Source organism: Lycorma delicatula, chromosome 4 (assembly GCF_047948215.1).
Source record: "Lycorma delicatula isolate Av1 chromosome 4, ASM4794821v1, whole genome shotgun sequence".
In the NCBI taxonomy this organism is placed as follows: Eukaryota; Metazoa; Arthropoda; class Insecta; order Hemiptera; family Fulgoridae; genus Lycorma; species Lycorma delicatula.
The window spans coordinates 172,387,933-172,412,701 of record NC_134458.1 but is presented as its reverse complement, the minus strand read 5'-3'; the positions used below and the strand labels follow the sequence as shown (position 1 = coordinate 172,412,701).

General features: G+C 30.7%; 1 protein-coding gene across 1 annotated transcript in view; it reads right to left on the bottom strand.

Moving 5' to 3' along the window:
* The window catches only part of LOC142324083 (diacylglycerol lipase-beta-like), a 284,175-nt gene extending 260,494 nt beyond the window's left edge, over window positions 1–23,681 (bottom strand). Inside the window, exon 1 of the mRNA XM_075364715.1 lies at window positions 23,184–23,681. The gene's annotated coding sequence lies outside the window, so the exon portion shown is untranslated. The remainder of the gene's footprint in view (window positions 1–23,183) is intronic.
* Between the last annotated feature and the right edge of the window lie 1,088 nt (window positions 23,682–24,769).

Sequence of the window (24,769 nt, the reverse complement as noted above, 5' to 3'; positions counted from 1 at the left end):
GCTGTTGCACAAAATATAATACACTTGTGGTGCACTCTTTGCTGTTATGCTCAGGCTGTAATCACATACTCACCGCTAGCTCTCACGGCAGTATTTGCACCCTTAGGCACTGTCCTAAATGTAACGACAGCTGACTCATCCCGTATCATCATTCAAGCATAATAGTTTCAACACATCTACGGTACAAATCATTATTTTATTTCCCAAAATTTTCATGATTTCAAACTTTCTAATCTAGTTTAATAATTCTCCCCATTGTTCCTCTTTGATTTTTTTCTTTTTACATTTCTTTGTTACATTCTTCCTTCATTCTCTCTCTCTCTTTCTTGTTCTCACACTTTACATTTCTATAAACTTCTACACTTATTAAAATATGTTACAAACCTTTTAATTTACTAAATAGAACATTAATAAAAATTTGAATAAAGTAATATTATTGCTTATTGCGTAAAAAAAGTTGGTTTATTCCAATTCTGGCAGGAATAGGAGCTAAATTAAAAATATTAATTTACAACTGTGTTATAAATTGATAATAATAAAAACAATTATAAAAATTAAAAAAACGACTGCCAAAAAATAAAAAAATTAATTGAACTAAAAAAACGACAATAAATCAAAATGCAAAAAAAGAAAACAAAGTATGGAAATAAAGGACTAAATATCATTATGCAGTATTTAATTAAATAAAATGATGGTTGACCATTCAATTTTCACACAGTTTTAATTTGTTTAAATATATTTTTCATATAGAAATAGCAGCCATTTAAGGTTGTCTAATGATTAAGTTCTCACGAGGTCTTACATTGATAATGAGATTTTGTCCTTCAACAAAAATTTTTAAATGCAGTCAAGGGACTCTTTAATATTGGATAATTACTATTCAGGAAGGCAAAAAAAGAAGGAGAGGTATCAAAATTATGTAAACCACTTAACAACTTTAAAACTGTTCCAGATAGAATACTGTAACTTTCAGGATAAGGTATCGGTCAACTACTTTACCTTTTGAAAAGAAATAGAATTCAACCCCTTCTTGGAGGGTGGTCCAGAGGTCCTAACTCAAACATTTTAAATAGTAACAACTTTATATGATACATCATTTTAAAGGTCTCGTTAAGACAAGAAAAATAGTATAAATAAAAAGATGGTATGAATTGTGGTTTGATGTCTGTATCCAAAATGGCAGAAGGATAAAGTTTAGATTTTGAAAATTACTAAATTTAAATAATAAAACTAAATTAAACTGAATTAAATTAAAATTTAATCTAATTTAATTACAATATATTTTAAAAGTTAAAATTAGAAAATTTGTATTTTTTAGCAGAAAAAATATATTTGTTGCATTTAATGAGCAAATACAGAATAATACTGTCACCTAATTATGCTAATCACTGATGGTCTCTTTACACTGATGCAAAAAATGAAGCTTACTTCATTATTGTCTAACATTCCATTTAGAGTGTTTCATTAGTACACTGGTAGTTTCTTATGAAAATTTATTTTGAACCATTGGCTAATCGATTTGGTCCAACTTTACATTTGTAAACCACTTTTGTTATTTACATCTTTTTTACATTTTTTGTAATTGTTTTTTACTGAATTGTATATGAAATTGTTGGTGGCCTGAGTGAGCGCTACCGATGTAACGTTCCGGTTCAGCAGGATCGTTTCCTGTATAGGCATGCAGATTGGAGAAAATTTGTTGACTTCCTTTCGGCCAGGCTTTGGGTTTTGGATCGAAGTCTGGATGGCTTGGATTTGGAGGACCTGGCAGTGGGTTGTCAGCGGCTTTCATTGACGCCGCCGAGTGTTCAATTCCACGTAGTTCCGGTTGAGAGAGGCTTGGACCATGGTGGAGTAGGGAATTGTCAGCCTTAAAGAGGGCTGTCTGTCGTTTATTGAGAGCGTTTCAGCGTGAGGGTAATCCAGAACGGCGGGCGGTCCTTGTTGCTGAATATGGAGAAAGGAGATCTCAATATTCCAGACTGCGAAGAGGGATTCCTGGCGTTCCTTTGTGCATGAACAGGGGAACCCGGATCCCTGGGTAGTAGTATATAGGGTCTTGGGACATAAACGACGAAAAGACGTTCTTCTGTCCGCTCTCTCGACAAGGTTTGGTGTAATTTCAGACACGACTGAAATTTTACACAAATTACTTGACGATTTACTGCCCGATGACAATGAAGTTGGAGAGACCGTACACCATCTGCGGGTGCGGCGTGAGGTCGCCCAGTTTCGCGGTGGTGCAGTGTCCTTGAAAATTACTGAGGCCGAAGTGCGTCAAGCTATCTACAGTTTAGGTATGGGTAGGGGGGGGGGGGGTTAAAGAGGTTTTTTTTTAAGGTATGGAATAACGGCGAAGATTCTTGTTCACTCAGTTGGTGTGAGTGTGAGAGTAGTCATACGAGTTTTCAATAAATTGTTGTTTGGAGGATACTTCCCTGTGTGCTGGATAAAGGGGATTGTAAAATTGTTGTTTAAAGGTGGCGGCAAGAATCCCTCCGTTAATTTGTCGTATAGGCCCTTGACGTTACTACCGGTTATTGGTAAGGTCTTTGAAAAGATTCTATACCTGCGTATAAATGAAAGGCTGACCTCGCAAGGCTTATTGATGGAGAATCAGTATGGGTTTCGTCCCGGAAAGAATACTGAAGACGCCATACTTCGTGTGATGAGTGTGGTAACAATCAGTGAGATGGAATATATCCTGAGAATTTTCCAGGACATTTAATAATCTGTGGTGGCCCTCTGCCATTTACAAACTCCAGAAGAGGGAATGTACTGTGAGTGAATTGCAGGTTATGAAAAGTTACTTCAGTCATCGGAATGTGCCCTCTCCGCGAGGGCAGCCAAAAGGTTGACACGACGCTGTCCAAGGGATGTCCCCAGGGCAGTGTGTTAGGTCCTTTGTTGTGGGTGGTGGAGATTGATTCTCTCCTACGGCTGAGATTGCCCAGTGAGTATCGTGTTGTGGCTTATGCTGACAATGGGCTCCTGCTGGTCGAAGGATGCTCGCAGAGAAAGGTTGAACTCCGAGCCATTCAGGCTTGCAGGATACTTGGGCTGTGGAGTTATCAACATAAGACAACGTTCAGCCCAGAGAAGACCACGATGATGCTACCCAAAGGCCGTTTGGCAGCGAGTCTGCAAGTACGTATTTCGATGTCAGGCCAGCGTATCAAGTATTTTCAGGTCCAAAAGTACCTCGGGGTGTTTCTTGATGAGAAACTGCAATTTAAGAACCATCTTCAGTACATCGTAGAGATGGCCTGTAGTGCTTTCTTTGGAATAAGCGTGTGGTCAATCCTGATTGGGGTCTTAACTTCAAGACCATGAGTATCCTGTATAAGGGCGTACGCGAGGCTATTATTCTATACGCGGCGCCTGTTTGGGCGGACAGGCTAAAGTTCAAAAACTATCGGGATATCTCTAAAGTAAAGACCGCTGGGAAAGTTTTCTTAAGATTGGCGAATCTGTGTCGTTCATGACACTACTAATGTACATACTGCATTGTTGTCTTAAGTTTTCGCGTTGCAGTATCTTTGATAACGTGCGAGTTATTACGTTATAAAATGAATAGGAAAATCGATGTTGCTGCCGACTGTGAAATACATGGTCATACGTTTTCTAAGCCATCAAAAACCATTAAACCCGCTGAAATTCATAAGCAGTTGGTTGCTGTGTATGGTGAAAATGTAATGAATGAAAGAAACGTCCGAAAATGGTGTGAAAGGTTTAAAAATAACAGAATTAATGTGCATGATGAAGAACGTTTGGGAAGGCCCTCGATAATCACCGAGGACTCGTTGAAACGCGTCAGTGTTGAATCAGAAAAGATCGTCGCTCAACGCTTTCCAACGAAAAGATCGTCGCTCAATGATTTCCAACCTGGCCCTTCTTTTCCTGATGTTTCAAGAGCTGCTATTGGTCACATTGTTCATGACCATTTAGTCCTCAGGAAGGTTTGTGTAAGTTGGGTGCCGCACGTCTTAACGGAACGTCACAAAAAAATCCGAATGGGATCTGCCTTAGAATTTTTGATGCGCTACACAGAATAAGGTGATGAATTCCTTAATTCAGTTGTTACCGGCGATAAAACGTGGATTTCGTATTACACGCCAGAGAGAAAACGACAGTCAAGTGAATGGCGTCATCCTCAATCACCTACCAGACAAACAAAGGTCAAGCCACAGCAATTTGGACGCAAACTGACGGCCAGTCTTTTGGAATCAGTTTGGCATACTGCTGATTGATTTTATGCCACGTGGAACGACTGTAAATGCACAAGCCTACGCGAAACTACGTAAGTTACGGCGCGCCATTCAAAATCGGCGACGTGGGCGGCTGACCGACGACGTCGTCCTGCTGCACGATAAAGCACGTCCAAATGTTGCGGGTCCGACACGCGATTTACTGAGAACATTTGGATGGGAAATTTACTATCACCGATCATATAGTCCGGACTTAGTTCCTTCTGATTACCATTTGTTTGGGAAATTGAAAGAATTTTTTAGGGATAAGCAATTCGCGGGTGACAATGAATTTAAAAATGCTGTTAATCACTCGCTAAATGGATTGGCGGTGAAAGAATACGACGAGGGTATATTGAAGCTGGTGTATCACTACGATAAATGTCTTAATTCATGTGGTGATTATATAGAGAAGTAGCATAAGGTATGTAGTTTAAGAGAAATAAAAATTATTTATAAAGTTTTCAGAAAAAAGTTTTTTACAATGAAACGGTCTTCACTTCAGAGATAACCTCTCGTATTACTGAGGGCTCAACGCCTCATACTGTTAACGGTAACGGGTGGTTACCGTACTATTTCACATAAGGCAATCTAGGTGATTGCGAGCGTGACACCAATAAATCTGTTTGCGTCTGAGTGGCAACAGCGTTATATTGCTCAGAGGTTCGGTGAAAGTGCGTTATTAGCACGATCTCTTACCAGATGTTATTGGTTTGCGGAGCGCTTCTTGGTTGCACCCTAATAAGCACGTAACGCAATTCTTTTCTGGGCATGGCGCTCTCAGAGACAGATTGCAGAGACTCGACCTTGTAGACTCCGGTATGTGTCCACAATGTGGACAGTTGGACGATACGTATCATGTTCTTTACGTATGCCCTAGATACGAGCTAATGTGCACGGAGACTATTTGCCGGATTGATATTAACGGAAATGCGTTAGATCTCCGTATAAACTGGAGGGACCAGGCCGAGTGGACGATCGTTGAATTTCATCATTTACTTAGCAAGGGAAATGATTGCGAAGGAGTTTAGGGTTCCATTTGGATTTGACTTATCCTACATGTTTTTGGTTTTATTTTTTTTATTGTTTTTTTGTTTTTGTCTAATGTTTTACACTAACGCTGCGTGTTGAACTCGACTTTTTCTTATTTCAGGTAGGTAGTTGTGATTTCAGTTCCTTCCAGTTGTATATTGAGTCTTGTTAAAGACTTGGACTTGTGTTTTGTTTTTAAAGAGTTATCTAGTAGGTAGTAGTACACCGATGGGAATGTCACATGTGGCATTCTGGTTGAGACAAGAACAAAGCTGAGAGATCCCTTTTACTGAGCTTTTGAAGAAGACTTCCGGTAGAGCCCATTAGAGTTAGGTACGGAGGGTTTAGCATGGCGACCGAAACCGTCACACGGAGGGTGTCTTCTCCTATGGGCTCAGAATGAAATAAATTTTTCTGTGCTACCTGCTAACATTGCTATTAACATGTCACTTAGTGAACAAGAGAGGGTCACACTTTTAATGATGAGGGGCTTCGGTGATAGAGTTAGGTTGTTTAATGAGATTTGTGAATGTTCAATGTAACATTCAGTAATCGTAATCCTATTTCAAAAGGTAGTGTCAAAAACCATCAAACGAATAAACAAAAAGATTATGCATGAATTCATAGAAAATCCTTCCCTCGACTTGAACAGCTGCAGCAAAAAACATAACATTAGTCAAAGTTCAGTGATTTGAACATTAAAAAGTTGAAATTTCAAACCCTTCAAAATTCATTTGATGCAAGAACTTAATGAAGATGACTGTGATCAAAGACTTGAGTTCTGTGAAATAATGATGAAAAATATTTGTGCAGATCCTACTTTATTAAACAACATAGTTTTTAATGATAAGGCCACATTTTTTTTAGTGACAATTTAAATTGCCATAATTGTCGATGCTGGGAAGATATTAATTCACACTGGTATCATGAGGCACGTACACATTATCCAGTCAAAGTAAATGTATATGCAGGTAATGATGGTGGACAACCAATAGTGCTTATATTTATTGATGGAGATTTAAACGCAGTGAAATATGAGGCTTTGCTTCTCAACCATATCGTTCCAAACATTCAAAACGCTGTGACCCCAACTTCTTAGGAACGGGAGGGTGGTGTGGTGACCGGAAGTCAAAAGGCTTCCCCTACAGGGTTGGGTTGGCCCCAACTTCCAGAACATTTGCTTTCAATAAGATAGTGCCTTGCCACATTTCAGTCTTCAGGTACGTGAAATTTTAAATGCATTTTTTCCTGAAAGGTTGATTGGCCTGGCTGAAGGGAACAAATAAAATGGCCAGCAAGATCAACCAACTTGTCACCAATGGATTATTTTCTACGGGGTCCGCTTAAAAAGTCCAAGATATCAACGTTTTAAAAAATAGAATTTGAGTATCAGCACAAAATATCACTAAGGAATCACTGAATTATGTTGTATCATCCTTTTATAACCAACTAGTTCAGTGTCAAACAACAGAAGTAGGAATATTCAGAGATTTATTAAAATGAAACGTAAGTATATAAGCAAATGTTATGCTTAATAAATAATTTTTTTTAAATAAATTTATTCAATAATATCCATTTAATCGAATTTTTATACTTTTATTTATTGCAATAAAAGTTCTTTAAATTATAAATGTAATTTTTTTCAAAATCCAAACTTTATTCTGCTGCCATCTTGGATACCGACATTGTACCAACTTTTTATTTATACCATTTTTCTTGTCTTAAAGAGGTCTTTAAAATGATATCACAGAAGGGTGTGTGTGCGAGTGCGCGCGTGTTAATTTAATGTAATTGATCTTTTTAAGATTCATATTATTCCTCTGTTAAATATTTAAGTAAACCACCTAGTACAGAATATTGAAATATGTCTTATCTCAATATTCTCTACTAGATGATTTTGTATTATTAGAATTAAAAAAAAAATATATATATATCTATATAATATGTAAAGAAACAAATTTATAATCAATAATTCCTTTGTACATATATATATATATATATATATATATATATATATATATATATATGTACACCAAATACACTTATAAATGTCAAATACCACTTATTCAGCTCAATGTCTTCAGAATCACCAATCCAAAGAGGTTGAAATTTGATAAGCCATTTATTCTTACGTTCTTAGTGCTCTCTGAGAAAGCTTTCAGACAAGTTCAACTTCTACAAGGATTGAAAGGGGGCTTAAACCCTTGAGAAGGATTACATTCAATATCAATACACCTTGTCTCAATAGTTAAAACATGCAAACCAAATTTAGTGAAGATTTCTTCAGCCCTTTTTGAATATAATTAAACTGTAAGTATAAATACATATAAACAGATACACTAATATTTCGTTTACTTATTGAGATCACTACATAAGCAAATTTCCATGAACTCAGGCAAAATATTTTATATAAATACAAAATATCTTTCTCACTATGAATAAAGTGTAGTGATAAATAATGAATCAAAATTAAATTTAATATAATAATGCACTGCAGCAAAGTACAAGTATCTTGGAGGTTAAATTTAAAACAGTTTTTTTAATTTACCATAGCATATTTTAAGATGAAAGTTATGAAAACTTTATTAAATCTAAGTGACTTCTGTCCTCAATCAAACTTTTTCAGGACAATCACTTAAAGGACCGATGGTTTGTACCTTCTGATTTGAATGTATGTTCGTATTAGGTTTTGTAATATCTTTGTTGAGAGTGATGTGTTTGAAGAAAATGTGTGATTTAATTTTTTTTAATTTACTTACATAAATATTAATTTATATGTGTGAATTATTTCAATGAAGTGCTTTTTAAAAATGATTTTAGTAGTAAGAGTGAAATACTTCTGCAAATAGTTTCATTAAAATAAATCACATATGCAAATTTTATCAACATTCCACAAATAAACATTAAACAATCAAATCTAAGTTCAATTCCAAATAAAAAGAAACACATAAAGACAACACAGTATACATACAAACACAATTTAAATTGCATACTCTTTGAAAACATTAACAAGCAACATCCAACAAAATAGAATTAACTTCACTGCCACATTTACAGTACAATAAAAATCAGTGCTAGGAAGCAACAATCAAGGAAGAAGACCGATTTAAAGTAAAAGCATGTTAAAACTTGGGTAACATTTTCTTAAACTTTATTTTTGAAATGAATATTACATCTATTTCAGCCTCCACCAAGATGGTAAATCAGCTGACATCCAGGGAGCAGAATGGAAGACACTCTGCTGGAGGAGGTCAGCAGAATGACTTCCACAGTGGAATAGTCACATGTCTGCCTTTCATCCAGAAAGTTCTGAATTCAAAACCTTCCAGCTGGCTGACATGTATCATATGCTACAAAATCAATCTTTCTTTAATAATTGTGACTGAGTAGCTAGCCTGTAGTTGCTAAAATAAATAAATTAAATAATGACTGAGAAAGGGGTATTCTATAGCCCTTGAATGAATAAATAGAAATGCACTGATCGGTTTTACACCTAAGCAAGATCGAATAGTAATAAAATCAACCTTTCAAATATGCAAGGAAAAAATATTACTCTGATCAGTATATAATAATACATTATATAAATCATGACAAAAATTGATAAGTATGCTACAAAAATACAAAAAAAAAAACTATCAAAATTTGTCTGGATGGATCAAGAGAAACCACCAAAAAAATATGATATGAGCAACATCACAAAAAATAAAATAAACAATATAAATTAGTAATCTAAAATATAAACGTGAAATAATATTTAAATGAATAAATGTAACTATTTATTTATAATAAATATAACTACAAAAGAAATTTTAATACAGAAGGCATAACTGAAAATTATTTGAATACATATTTATGTTCATGGGTAAAATGAAGATGCAGAAAATTCATCAAGAGTAATATTGTTTCTGTAAAAGAGAATCTTTTAATTTTATTTTACACAAATCAGTGGTGGTAACATCAGAAACTGAAAGATTCATTTCAATCCAAATTAGTTTTCTGGAACAATTAAAAATGTAACAATTTATTAAATCCAGCCGCACTACATTACTTGAATGCAACACATCATCCATATCATTTTGGTAAATTTTACTTAACATACTTGTACATCCCATACTGTATTACTAAGTCTGATATTACACTTTTCATTTTGAAAATCAATTAGATATAATACTTCATGTATGTTTATAAGTGCTGTCAAAGATGTAATAACAAGTTTATCAGAAATATTAGGATAAAAATATATCATACTATCCCTAAAAATAACTAATTCTTACATTTGCACTGCTGAGTTAAGGCAATACATTATTATGACATTGTGTTTCACAGCAGAAAGAGGTGCATTAATTTGTTCCTTTACATTACCTACAATTTCTACTTTTAGATATGTGACAAATGTGAAGCACCTAAGGTACAAAATGCATCAGTCATAATTGACATCTCTAAATGTAATGATGTTCATTACTAGTTCTAGTTGAACGTCTAGAATTTCGCTGAGCTGAGTTTGCAGAGCACAATAGCGTTTGGCTCAATGAAGGTGGGAAGCTACTTCAAATATCATTTCCCCTAGTAAGCATGGCATGAGATGCTTAATTCTTTGATTATGATTTTACCATTATAGAAATTAATTTTGACTCACGTTAGCTCACTTACAATCATTAGGGATATAATACTTGGCACTTAACATACATACAATTCTAGTTAGAATCATGATTACATTTTTTTCTTTTTTAATTAGATTCACCTCATACAAAATACATGGAATTATATATCCAAAAGATCTTTTCAGCATAATTACATTTTTTCCTGTAGAATTACAGAAGGCACTGACGAGAACTGGATCAGTCTATAAAAGGCAAAAATAGAAAACCTTTTAATGAATGTTTTTTATGAAATTTTTCAAACATACGAGGTGTGTTCAAAAAGTAATGAGAAGTTTTTGTTTTTTGGATAGAATTTTATTTATTCATCTACATTAATGTTATCTCCTTTAAATATTACCCATTAGATATTATACACTTATGCCGGCGCTTTCTCCAATCCCAGAAACACTTCTGAAACTCGATCTTTGGAATAGTGTTTAGCTCTTTCAGCTATTCATTTCTAATCTAATCTATGCTTGTAAAATAATAAATAAAGTAATAAATAATAATAATTAAAGTTCTCCTTATTTTTAGGAATAAAAAAAAGTCACACAAGGCATGTCTGGCGAATATGGTGGCTGGGGTATTATTACAGTCTTGTTTTTGGCTAAAAATTGACAAACAAGCAATGGAGTGTGAGCAGGTACATTATCATGATGCAAAAGCCATGAATTGTTTCGCCACAAATCATGCTTCATGCAAACAGTGTTTGCATGTTTGAACTTGTAGGTAATACTCCTTATTGATCACTTGACCTTGTGACAAGAACTCAGGATGCACAATGACTTTAGAATTGAAGAAAACGGTGGGCATAACCTTCACATTCAACCGTACATGTCAAGCTTTTTTCAGTCTTGGTGATCCAAAATGCCTCCACTGGGACGATTGAGCCTTAGTTTAGACATCATACCTATAAACCCATATTTCATTACCTGTTATGACACATTTCAGTAATTCTGCATCATTGTTGACTTCATTTAGCGACTCCTGAGCAACTTCCATTCACCGCTGTTTTTGTTCAAAATTCAACAATTTTGGAACAAATTTAGCTGTCACACATTTAATACCCAAAACATCATGAGCCAGTTGATATCCCAACATCATCAGCGACTTCTCTGACTGTGATTTGGAGAGCATTCATAATCATTTCTTTCACTTTTTCCATGTTTTCATTGGATGTTGATGTGCTGGGGCGTCCAGGGCATTCATCATCTTCAACGTCTTCATGACCTTCTTGGAAACGTTTATACCACTCATAAACCCTTGGTTTACTCATAGCAGACTCACCAAAAGCAATATTTAACATTTTTAAAACATTGCTACACTTTATTCCATTCTTATAGCAAAATTCAATACAAATTCTCTGATCCATTATTTATACAAATAAAATATCGCCAATTGTACCAAAACACATGTTATCCTTTTGACAGCTGACAGCAGATTAAACATCCAATATGGCTAAAAATATACAAATACTTTTCAGACATGTTTACCGGTACAACAATGAAAAAATCCCAAATATCGAACTAATACAACCCGCAAAATTTCAAAATTCTCGTTACTTTTTGAACACACCTCGTATGTTCCATTATGTAATACAATGCACTCATATCAGCTGACAACTGTATTCTAGAACTCAATAAAATAAAATATCTAACACATGTTAACTGCTTGGTAGCTACATTTATATACAACTTACATAAAATATATATTTTTTTAAATCCAAAACATATTTATTGATGACTTAGTATCCATACAAAAATGGCCAACCTTTTAAGAAATATTAATGAATTGCTTTTAAAACCATGACCCAAATGTAAAAGATCATAGAGCAAAGTAACAAAATGTACACTGATATACATAACGAACCAAAATAATGCAAATTACACTCAAGTGACTCCTTTAAATTATAATCAGATAAAGTAGATTCATATTTCTCCTAAAAACACAGTAAACAAGATAAAAGCAGTAGATATAACAGAATCAACCACTCCAAATCAGTTAATAGAAACAGGATACATATAAAAGTTATTCACTAAATAAATAGTCATGTAGCAAATTGTCTTCTAGCACCAGAATATAATTATATATAAAAACATTAATTATCATGTTCTTACAGCTTGTTTCTTCTTTCTTTTACCATATTAATCGCTTTTACATTGATCTCTGCATCATCAAAACATATAAAATTACTGATACATGTCAGATTAAAAAGACTTCTTGGAAAATTAAAATACAGAGTTAGAATTACTACTCGAGTAACTGAAATGAAATGAGTGTTACTTTCCTGCTATTCCAGTCTTAAGGCAATAATAAAACTACTGATATCGGTATTGCAATTTAAATATATTTTTTTTTAATCTTGATTAGAAAATTTCAATTAAATCTACTGTTTCTCTAATCCATGTTTAAACTTTACTTACATTAAAATTATTGAAGTAGTTGTAATAATACTTTAAGTATTTTTAAGATTTCTATATGTACTTGAAAATATAGATTACTTTATACAATTTTTACATAATTTTTATATCCCATTAAATTATAATATTAACATGAATAAATATTTTTTTTAAAACTGTTTAATTCATAATAGAATTACCTTTAAAACATATAATAATAAAAATAATAAGAAGATAATAGATAATAAAAATAATTTTTTTGGGGGGTGGTGAAAAGTGTTTACACACTCAGGTATAAAAATAAAGAGTATGGTCTTTTAGTGTTGGACTACTGGAAAAACAGTCTACCAACTAAAACACCACCCCTGACGACCACCAAGAAGAGGCAGGCAGCTTGGAAAAAATTGACACACTACAACAACCCAAGAGCCTTTGTGTAGTGTGCACGTCATATGGACAGATGTAAATTAATAATTAAAAAGGGTGATCCATATGGGTTTTTAAGGTAAAAACCAATATGATAGCTTAATAATAATATAGATAATAAAAAATAGATAAAAAGTAATTAATACAGACTAATAACATTTAGGATCAAATTAGAAGTTTATAGGACAGAGAATGCAGAAAACAGAATTGTAAAAAAATACTATATAGAAATGATTAACAGAAATATTTTTAAAAAATCCTTTCTAGGAACATCTACAAGCATATAAATATAATTAATAAAAACCTAATTATATTGAGTAAAAAAGCAACAAAAATGTAATTAATGAATATGAAGAGTTCAAACATAATGAACAATTGGATAAGGGAAATTACACATTTCATTTACATTATTCAAATATAAATTTAAAAATTATAAAACAAATAATAGTAGTGTTATCGTCTGCCACAGATTCCAATAGCACCAGAGTAAACCATTTTATATAAGTGATTTAGGAAGCAAACACAACTCTGTATATTTTAATTTCATATGTTGATGAAGCAGAAACCAATGTCAAAGGGCTTAATGAAAAAAAAAAGCTAGTAAAGTATTGAATGACTTTCCAGGCTATACTAGTCAAGTATAAATTGATTAAAAAATAACTTTTATGACAGTAATGAAAAAAATTACTTCTCATTTTGGGTCCTGAATATAACATAAGTGACAAGGCTACTTTAACTTTAATGCCTCTTTAAGTGATGAAGAAAATTACAAAAACGTTTTTTAAAATTAAAATAGCCAAAAACCAAAAAAAAAATTATTTTTTAGAGATCGGGAATAGATTTAGCAAAAAAAAATCTAAAAATATTCATAAATAGGATAAGCTTAACAAACTGGCTTACGTAAAGTTTTCTCTAAATCCAACACCGCTTCAATAAAGGCTAAAATAAGAGAAAATCTTTTACAAAAAACTTTACTGCATTTTAGGTCTGGTTCTATAATTTAAAAGGATTGTAGGCATTTTTTGAAAGCTCTATATGTGAAGTATAAACTTTCAAAAAAAATTCTAAATAATATTTAAACCAAAGGGAGATAGACCAAAAAACATAAATTTCAATTTTATGAGGTGGGGGTTGATCTTTGAACAAATTTTTTCTGATTATTTACTTATGCATAGTAGAAACAAATTTTTTTAATAAAAGTTTCTCTAATATGCTTCTGAAGAAAATTTAAATCTGTGTTTGCGTGATATCCTCTCTTAAGGAATTTTGAAAAAAATTAATATGATTAGTGCCCATATGTAGAAATATTTGAGCCAAATTTGAAGAAAATCAGTTTAGTCAATCCAGAGATATAAGCCCAAAAGCAATGTGAAAAACATATGTATATATGTACACACATACACACTTATATTCTTTTTTTGTCTATGAACTAACTGGACCTTAAAATATAGATATGCAAAAAACCCAATACCCAATTTTTTATGTTATTAGAGCTGTTTCACCAGGATATTTGTAATTGTTCAATTATACAATTTTTTCTTAAATAAAACTAAATAGGATGGAGTACGAAGGAGCAAAAAATTTTCTATTGGTTTGAAGGTCTACTGATGTAGAAAGTATAGATGCAAAAAAAATCTCATTAATTCTATTTCTGAAGAAAGATATAGCTTAAAAAATAATATATCAAGTCATTATTTAGGGAGAAGGCTCAATATTAATTTTAAATCAGTATCTTTACTTTATAGGTATTGAAGGTAGTACCTTCTAGAGTGTCAAGTCTACAGAGTTTGAAGAAAATCTAACCACAATTATAAGACTAAATACATACACATAAACAACCACATGACAAAAAATTATTTCTTGGATTTTGGAGTACTGGAATAAATTTTTCACAGATTTATTTACAATTTATTTAAATCTATTTTTTTTTTTTTTTTTTTTTTAAATGTCTCCTATGGCACAAATTTGAATGTTGACTGAAATATAAACTTCCTTGAAGGTATAAGTTCCCTTGAAGATATTTTTAAAAATTCATTATTTACTTTCCCCCAAGAAGGATTAAGTTGTGAATTGAAGATATTCATTAAGGAAAAAATAGATTAATCCTTTTACTTCATTATTATATTTCTGTCACCATGGCAAAGAAATAAGTTATGAATTTTTTGTTGTCAAATATGTGTGTACTTTAGTTATCATTATTCTACCTTTTGTAATTTAGGTTCCTTTTCAGGTTTCTATAGAGCCTGTAATACTATAATTATTACTTATCAGTATTATTCCCACAACAATGAGGATAACATACAGTGCGGGGATCAAGGGGTGTGCGCCCTCTAGGTAGACTGGAATGGCAACCAAAATAAGCTCTGCAGGTGTCCAGAGCACCAAATGCAACTGCAAATTGGGAATAACAAGGGAAGCAAGCTCTGTGGCCATGGGGTCAATCATTATACATCTATAATTTTTTCACATAATTTAAAGAGGAAGATAAAATGAATGAAATTAAATACTAACACGCACTTATTAGTAATTGATCCTACAAAATACTAACAATGATGCTAACCTCTACACCAATTGAGAAGATAATCCATATTTAAAATTAAAACTCATGGATTTTATAACTAAATTAACAGTGAAAAATTATTTCCATCAATTAAATATTTATAAATAAATCAAAATTAGCTATGTAATTACAACTATAACTATAATTATGCTATGTAATCATATCTATAATTATAATTACCTTTTGTAATTACATCCACAATTTCTTGATTTAAATGTAAATTTAACAACATTGATAATTATAACCTAACCAACCGATTCATGTAAGTTGTTAAAATATTTTCTCAGCAAATTATTAAAAAATGAAATACTTTTACCACAAAAGAATTTTTATTATAAATTTTGAGAATCACAGGAAATTAGTGGAAGAAAGTGGGAAAATAAAAAGTGATGGAATATATGGGTAAAATACAAATGATTGTGAAAATATAAGAAAACATAAGTACTAAATAAAATAAATAAAACCTAACAAAACTGAATTAAAAAATTAATTACATTTTAAACAAATTCAGTTCATCATGACTCAGTACAAACAATATTTTTCTATAAATCTAATAATGTAATTTACATTTTCAAAAATCAATGTAATGGTAGATATTTATTGCCTTAGGAACAAATTGTTTAAACAATAGATATACATATCACTTTAACAATAACTAATACTCAGTGGATGTCTTACATTGCCACATTCAACTACACTTGACACACATTCAGCTGCTTTTGTTGAGTATAGATTTTTTAACATGTATGTATGATGGCCTGATTCCACGCAATCTGTTCTATTCTCAATTTGGTAGCAGCACAAATCCTTTCATGAATACGGAAAAAATCCAGTCCTTTAATCTTACAAGGGCACAACATATATTACAGCAACAGTCACTTACTCCTAAAAATAACAATATCCATCTCTATCAAACAAGACAAACAGAACTATTTGCATATAACTTGGCACAATACTTTTGTAAATATGAAAGAACATATTATGCTTCTGGTAACATTTAAAAAAAATTATCAAATCACTCAAAAGATCATCCTACAAACTTATTTAAAATAAAATTAAATGTTTTTTACAGAAATAATATTCAGTGTTTTACATAATAAAGGTTCAAATAATTTTCAATCCATTGTAAATTATTTTCTTAAAACATTTAGGAAAGTTTAGTAACTTAGTATATTTATTTTATTTGTATATATTAAAATGATTTCAACCAATTTTAATACTTACATACTAGGCAAAATGACCAAAGTAGTTGATGCCTATCATCTCCAAAAAAAATATATATTTTATAAATAAAGATGTATTTAAGACAAAATTGTTCTAAACTAAGAATTTACCATGATTTTCCTGTAAAAAATCTAGCTAACTGGTGGATGAATTCATCTTTTTTATTGGATAGAAGTACCATACTTATCCATTCCTGATATGAATAAATAATGTTTAATTATGTACTTATAATAAAATATTTATAAAATAATGTTAATATTTATTATACATTTTAAATAACTTCCATTAAATAATAAAAGAAAGCAATGTTAATACCTACTCTTTATCATCAACCAAATGTATTTTGCTGCTTAATACACCATTTTAGTATGTTATTGTTAAAAAATATATTTTTAAAAACTTATCTATGTAACAAAAAATTTTCTCACGCCCATCACAATGATTTTACATAAGTATAAAATGTAAGGTGGTCCTTTTTCAGTAAGCAGGTACCACTTCATTTTTTTTAAAAATAACCCGATATATTTTTTGTTTTTTAATAACTAAATTAACCTCATAACATACTTTTTATTAAAATAACCCAATAACCTTTTTTTAAGATATATAATAAAAACGCTTTTTTTTTCAATAATCAATATATTTATTAGAAATAAACAATAAATAAACACAATGCTTATTCATATATCTTCATTAACATCTAAAGCTAAATCTAAATTAAACAAATTTATCTTTATTATTTTCTTGCCACAAAAATTAACATAAATACGAATCCAACAATTTGCATCTAGTGCCACATTCCTTCTTATTGAAATTTTTACCTTAAAACCATAAACTTTAAATACTTTGTGTATGTGCAACTGTTTTTGGATCAACAAAGTTTTTGATTTGATTCACTATATCATGTTTACAATTCATACCTTTTAATCTTCTATACTATTACAGGCTTTCCATAAATCTGATATGATTTTAGTACCTGGTTCAACACATGCTACAACTGTAAAAATTACCGTCTCCCTTGTTCTACCAGGAATAGCATACACTAAACAGTTTTTTGTTTCACAGCAAATTCCTCAAAAACCCACTCTTGTGGTAACATTCATCCTCTTCTATATTTTCTTTTAGAAAACAGGGACTCAATTTCTGTAACAGTTCCAAGTCTGTAACTATTTTTGTCTTATTTTGTAATAATTTAAAGGCACATATTTCTCATAAATAATTTTTCCTTTTTGTAATAGTTTTCATACTGCATGTTCAATTCTTTTTTACAACATACAGTAGTTGTATAGTCCAACAATAAATAAACAAAATAATTGTTTTATAAGGTAATTTATTGTTTTCCAGTCACATCTTTTTTATGGAAAAAAACATCTTTTTTTCTAGTCTCACATCTTTTGTAATAGAATCTTTTTCTCTATATGTTCATTTATTACACCACCTTTCTCGACCACTTTGTCCTTTTTCAATAACTAATTTCATTCAATTGTTTTTTTCAAACTCATCCGGATTGTATAATTTTATTTTTCTGTAAAACTTCAGTAGCCTTTTTATTGGTATCAATGAACTTAATTAATGTAAAATTTTCCATCTTAACAATCAATCTTGGATTAGTCTTCTATATTTTTTTATTTCCTGTAATAAATAAAACAATCATTATTAAAAAGAAGTTATTGGGTTATTTGGCTATTTTTTTATTTTCAGTAATAAATATAATTATTAAAAAAAAAAAAATTTTATTTGGTTATTGTTATATAAATGTAAAAGTGTGTATTTTTATTGTTATTTTTGGAAAAAAAGTTGTACTTGCTTACCGAAATAGGTCCATAATTAATACTAAATGATATTGATATCTCTTATTATACATTATATAATAATTAATCTAATATCATTAATATGATAAAAATATGAATCTATATATCATATAGATACAGTTTGTTGAAGTTTATTTTTTTTACTTTCCCCAGTCTTTTTTAGTTAATATCTTGTTTATGTTTGCCTTTTTTACGATTTATTTTTTATCCTGTATTTTTATCTTAACAATCTATAATATATAAACTTGAATTGTTATATTTATGTACATTGTGGTCACAAAGTCCTTTTCTATATAAAGAAACAAACATGAATTCTTTGTCATTAGTTGATGCAATATTTTTACACAAACTTTAAATTACATTAGTATGTGCTCCTCAGTTTGTTTACCCACAGTTTTAACCGTTGCCATACGCAGTATTTAGACATGCTCTTTCCAACTGAAAGATCAAAAGTCGGAAAATCAGTCTCAGGCAGCTCATCAACATAACTTGGTCGCAAAAGGAAAATCTTTTCTTTGGTTATGCCCCAACAGTTATCACAGGTTGTTAATCTAGGCTTCTAGGCTAGTGAAGCTGGAGTATAAAATTTTTTTCAACATGTTAAACTGTATGAAATGCTATTCATATTTCCTTCAAAAATACATGATCCTGTCAGATACTTTTCAGACATCGCAACCAAAACAATTACATGTGGTGAATAGACTGCGATTTCCTCATAAAAATGGGAATTTTTTAAAGCAAAAATTTTTGTTCAGAGATATATTACTAAGCTAAAAGACACTCTGGTTGAAGAAGATATTTTGTTTCCATGATTGAACATCGGAAAAATGCCTTAAATCATTGCCACAAGTTTCCTTAGCTAATCCCTGGTAAGAAAGCTCAGGGAATATTTAGCTCTAAAGACTTTTTCCTGAGCAACTTAAGAGATTGTAAACAGGATTTCTCAAGAATATCAGTGCTATTCAATAAACTGGAACGACACCCAGATCTATTCAAATCATGGACTGACTCAGTGGAAGATATTTCTTCCACTTTCAGTTATTATAACTGATGCAGCTCCCTTAAAAAAATGTTGAACTAATCTTTCTTATATTTTCATACTTTTTATTTGTATTTGCAAATTTGTGATCAGATGTTTTTAAAAGGGCATTTGTGTTCATGTACTCAAACACTACCACTTTCTTCATTTAATACTTGCTTTTGTCTGCCATTTTTAACTTAAGATTGCACAAATAGAAATTCTCACTGAATACATTTAAATAACATCAACTTCTAACAAATCGGGTACTTATCTGAATAAACAAAAGCAGCTGATCAACAAACTATCTGCATACACAGTGTTACATATACATATGTTATATCATGGAAAGGAACTTTGTTGCCAATATGTAGAATGTTTTTTATAAAAACTAATCTTTTTTTAAATATTAATTTATTTTTTTAAATAAATCTTTTATTTTAGATGCATCTTTACTGTAAAAATTAATATGTAATTTTTTTTATCTTCTTCATTTTAATTTATTAAAATATTTGGCAGAAATTTTATTTCTTAAGTTCATAATTTCAATTTTATATCAGTTAGCAAATTGTTCAAAAATGTATTTTTATCTCTTCACAAAAGAACCTATTCTTACCTACTACAAATTAACTAAATAACCTTTCTAATAAAATATGGAAATTAGTAAGGTTATTTTCTTTAGTAAATAAAGAATTAATTTTAATAATCATAAATTTTTTATATGACTACAACACCAAATTTCAATTTTTTACCCTTGTATGAAGTGAAGGAAGTAAAAAAATTGAAATTTGATTTTTTCAAAAGATCAAAATTTTTATTTTCAGCTTTCAATGGAAATATCCATTTTAATCATCCCAGAATCCATTTTGACTAGTTTTGGTCTGACATCTGTACGTACATATGAATGTAACTCAAAAATGATTAGACATAGGATGTTGAAATATTGGATTTAGGACTGTTGTAACTTCTAGTTGTGCACCTCCCCTTTTGATTGCAATCAACTGGACCAAAAGTGCCCAAAAAAAGCCAAAAATCCAAAATATTTGGATTTTGGACTTTTTCTTAACTGCAGTACTAAGCCCTCATTGAGAGCTTTTCAATGATATATAGTAAGTACTTATTTTCATCAGTTACAGAGTTACAGCCAAATAAAATTGTAATTAATGAAATATTTGGATCATACAAGGGGAAGGCACATTGGTTTAAATCAGACTTAATCTCCTTTTTTTAACCTTTTTTTTAATTTAAATATTTTAATTTATTAATTTAATTTACAGAAAAATTTTCTCTTTTTTTTGACTTAATTGTAGAAAATTACTATATAAACAATACATCTTTAATAAAATAATATATCATGATCTGGTTTTAATATTTTATAAATTTAGAAAAAAGGTTTTCTATATAAATATGCTACCATGATAAACAATTTCTAATAAATAATTAACTGACTATTTCATTAAGCAAATTTTGTTTTAAAAAGTAACTATGCTTGAAGTTTTTTGTATAACATTTTTTTTCATAATTTAAAATATTAAAGTTTCTTTTAAGGATATATATTATTATTCTGTTTTTAACCATTGGTTTTAAATTTTTATAAATGAATAACAGAGGTTATTTTATTTCGACTGAACTATAATAAAAATAAAAAAATTAATAATGGTAAATATACTACCTTTCATATATAAAAATAAGATAACTGGCTCAGCATTTGCCTGGATGGATCAAGGGGAAATATGTTAAATAACTTGGTTGTAGTAGCATCAAAAGATACATAATTATGTAATAATACAAAAGTGGTTCAATTAACTGTCTAATGAGTAAAGTGTTTCATAAAATTTAGAATACCTTATTACAATTTAAATTTTTAAATAGTTAATGATAAAATTACAATTATTTTTTTTCTGCTTTTAATCATGAAAGGTAGCCTGAAATGCAATGCACAGTCGCTCATATCTTGAAAAAATATAAATAGTCAAATAAAACAAATGTGGTGTAAAAGTATAATTTATTTGCTACAAAACATTTATTTTTCCACATAATCACCATTTACTGCTACACATTTCTCCCGATATATGAACTAGTTTTTTCACTCTGTCAATAAAAAATGCTGGTAGTTTTTCCTTGATTCATGACCTCACTGCTCCCTTCAGTTCATCATCCATAGTGAAATGAATACCCATAATATCCCTCTGCAATTACAGAAAGAAATGAAAATTGCAGGGTGCAAAATGTGATGGGTATGTAGTGTGGAGTAGATACAAATTTCAACTTTATAAGAGCTTTGGGGGTTGCACGTGTAGTGTGTAGCTGAACAATATAATGTTGACAACTATGGGCTTCATGGACTGTTGAATATGACACACATGTCTCCTAACACATTTTAGTATGTTTTTAAAAGCACCAAAGGAGTTGTTTTACTTTCTTTTAGTTTTTCTCATCAGTCACAGAGACAGATGCTCTTTGTCTTCGGTAGTCACCTGTGGAGTTCTTTGTTATACTCCTAGTAATTGCTAATTGTTTCTCTGAATTTGAAAATCTGATCTGTTGTACAGTGATCTTTGGCAATACCAGCCTGATGGTCCACTACTATTAATCCTGAGTATGGCTCTATCTGCAGCTGGATTATTTTGGAAATGATTTTATATGCACTACTCAAAAATGACAAAAATTGACAGGCTTTTCTCTCTTTTACTTTTTCATAAGAGCTACTAATAAAATTGGTATTGTACTAGGCAAGATTCTTGGGAGAGCTATTTATTGGTTATTATAGAACATAATCAAAGGAATTATTATTAACATAAAATGCCACAATTAGCAAACCTACTGTATTAAAATTTAGAGATTTTAGTGTTCTGTAACCACATATTTTCATTCACAACTTACCAATGAGACCAATTAGGTTAGAGGAGACTAGTCATACTTAATATCTTAAGTGGAAGATTTCTTCTTCCCAACAAATCTATTGTTCATGATGCACTTTTATTTTTTTTTTGTACCTGCCCATTCAATGTACTTTTTCTACTAATTACTAAATTACTGTCTTTTCCTCAATTGTGCTTAAATAAAAAAATAAGAATTTATTGCAGATAATACCATAAAGCAAATAAAAGTGCTGGTTTTAGCTTTTCCTTTGAATAAGAAGCTGTTCATCAGATTAACCCCGTCTATAAGTTCATCAAACTGTAAACATAAACTCAGTTTATCAGTATACAGGGCATGATATAATTTACATCTCTATTGTAGCCTGGTATATCACCTTAACTTTGCAATAGAATAAGTGACAGCATTACTTTGTTGTCTAATAATACACATTATAACAAAAATTATTCATAAACTGATATACAGTACAAAATTAATTTCTTTCATTGTTCTTAAAATTGGCAGTTTACTTTAGCGTATTTATCTGAGAGCACAGTAAACAAACTACCAGTGAATTTAATTTCTTTATTATATTCCAAGATTTCTTTCTCTAAAATACTGTTAAATATTTGTGTTTGTGTCAGTCACGTCTTCTTTTCCTATAATTAAATGAAGATTCATTTTATTTTTCTTGAAATAATAAAAATTACATACCACGATGAGTCAGTTGCTTATGAATCTGATTTCTTCGATTCATTTATGGGATCCGACTCCATATTCAGTAACTCATTAGATAATCTTTTAACAAAATAATTTTTTGGGGATTGTACCTATGATCAGCCCCTCAAAATATCATCATCCCATCTAATTCATTATTACAATATTGTTTCTTATACAGAATTAAAAATCATCTCTTCACTAAATATCTATATTTTAGAATTATCTAAATGTAAATATCTGAAGTACTCACCTTTCTCCATTGTACCACTTCAAATTTTCACAAATTAACTTCCATTAAGAACACATGTAAAAGTTAAAAGATTAAACATAATTTTACTAAGATTATCATAGTACTGATAACCACTAAACATAACGAAGATATAACCTAACGTATAGGTTAGAAAGTTCTAGTTAGAAAGAAATATAAGTTCGAAATCCTTATTTGAAAATGCAGTCCATCTGCCCCAAATAATCAGTAAATATTAATATAACCATAAAACTTACAAAAAATGTATATCATTAAATTACTACAGCCACTGTAAAACATAAATGTATTTTTCAAGCACTGTATACATTTACTCTTAATTCTATAAAATACCCCTTCAAGCAAAATGTCGACTACCGCACACTACATAGAAACATGTAATAAAATTAATCGGTCAACAAAACAAGTACCCATCGGATTGGTCTAGTCATGATGAAAGTAAAGTAACTCTACTAGTCTAGTGGTGAACTCGACAACGCAAATCAGCTGATTTCGAACATCAAGTGTTCTAACGTTCAAATCGTAGAAAAGGCAGTTAATTTTATACGGATTTGAGTGCCAGATTGTGGATACCGGTGTTCTTTGGTGGTTGGGATTCAATTAACCACATATCTCAGGAACGGTCGACCTGATACTGTACAAGACTAGACACTTTATTTACATTCATACATATCATTCTCTGAAGTAATATCTTACTGTGGTTTTGGAGGCTAAACAGAAAAAGAGAGAGGGCAACGAAATAATAAATTTTCCCCATGGTGATAAAACTTAAATTAATGCGTGATCGAAAATGTTTTTCAAGACTCCAGAGCATAAGCACATCATTAGCCGATTTATCGCACCATTTATTTATATACAGCAAGACAATTCAACAGTTTATATATAATGATTATCATAATTTAAAATTAAAATAATAACTTAAATCACTATCCTCTTAAAAGCAAAACAAAATTATACTCATTTTACATTTAGTTCTTATCTAATTCGGTAACGAAATAAATCGGTGTTTAGTAAATTGTTCAACACGATCAAAAAAAAATGTATGATAAAAATTTCATTAATAACTAAAACCGAAAAATATCATAACTAAAAATCAATAAATAAAACTTAAAAACCGAATAACTCTCAATTATACTATTGACTCTTCGATTTATACTATTTACACTCTTATTGATTTATACTACTGACTCTCTCAAAGTGATTCATAGATCGATTTGAACTCTTTAGATATAAATCAGGTCAGGTGAGGAGCAAAGTTCATTGATGAAGCACTTAATTTGCGTATATGTGCAGTATTTTCACTAAAACGAACTAAGAGGAAAACATGCGGTCTGAGACTGTTTGCTTTGAAGATTGAAATTAATCAGCTCGAAGAATAGCTGAGGAGAATTATTAAACTATCCATAAACGAGCTTGAATAAGCACATCAGCAAACCCGATAGTCTTTTTCCATCAGCAAGCTTAGAAAGGCTGTTGAAAAGCAGTATCGGGATGAGTAGCTTCTTTCGACTCCAATCAACTGACAAAGCATGAACTTGACTCTTGAAGTGCATGGACATGAAGTGAGCAAT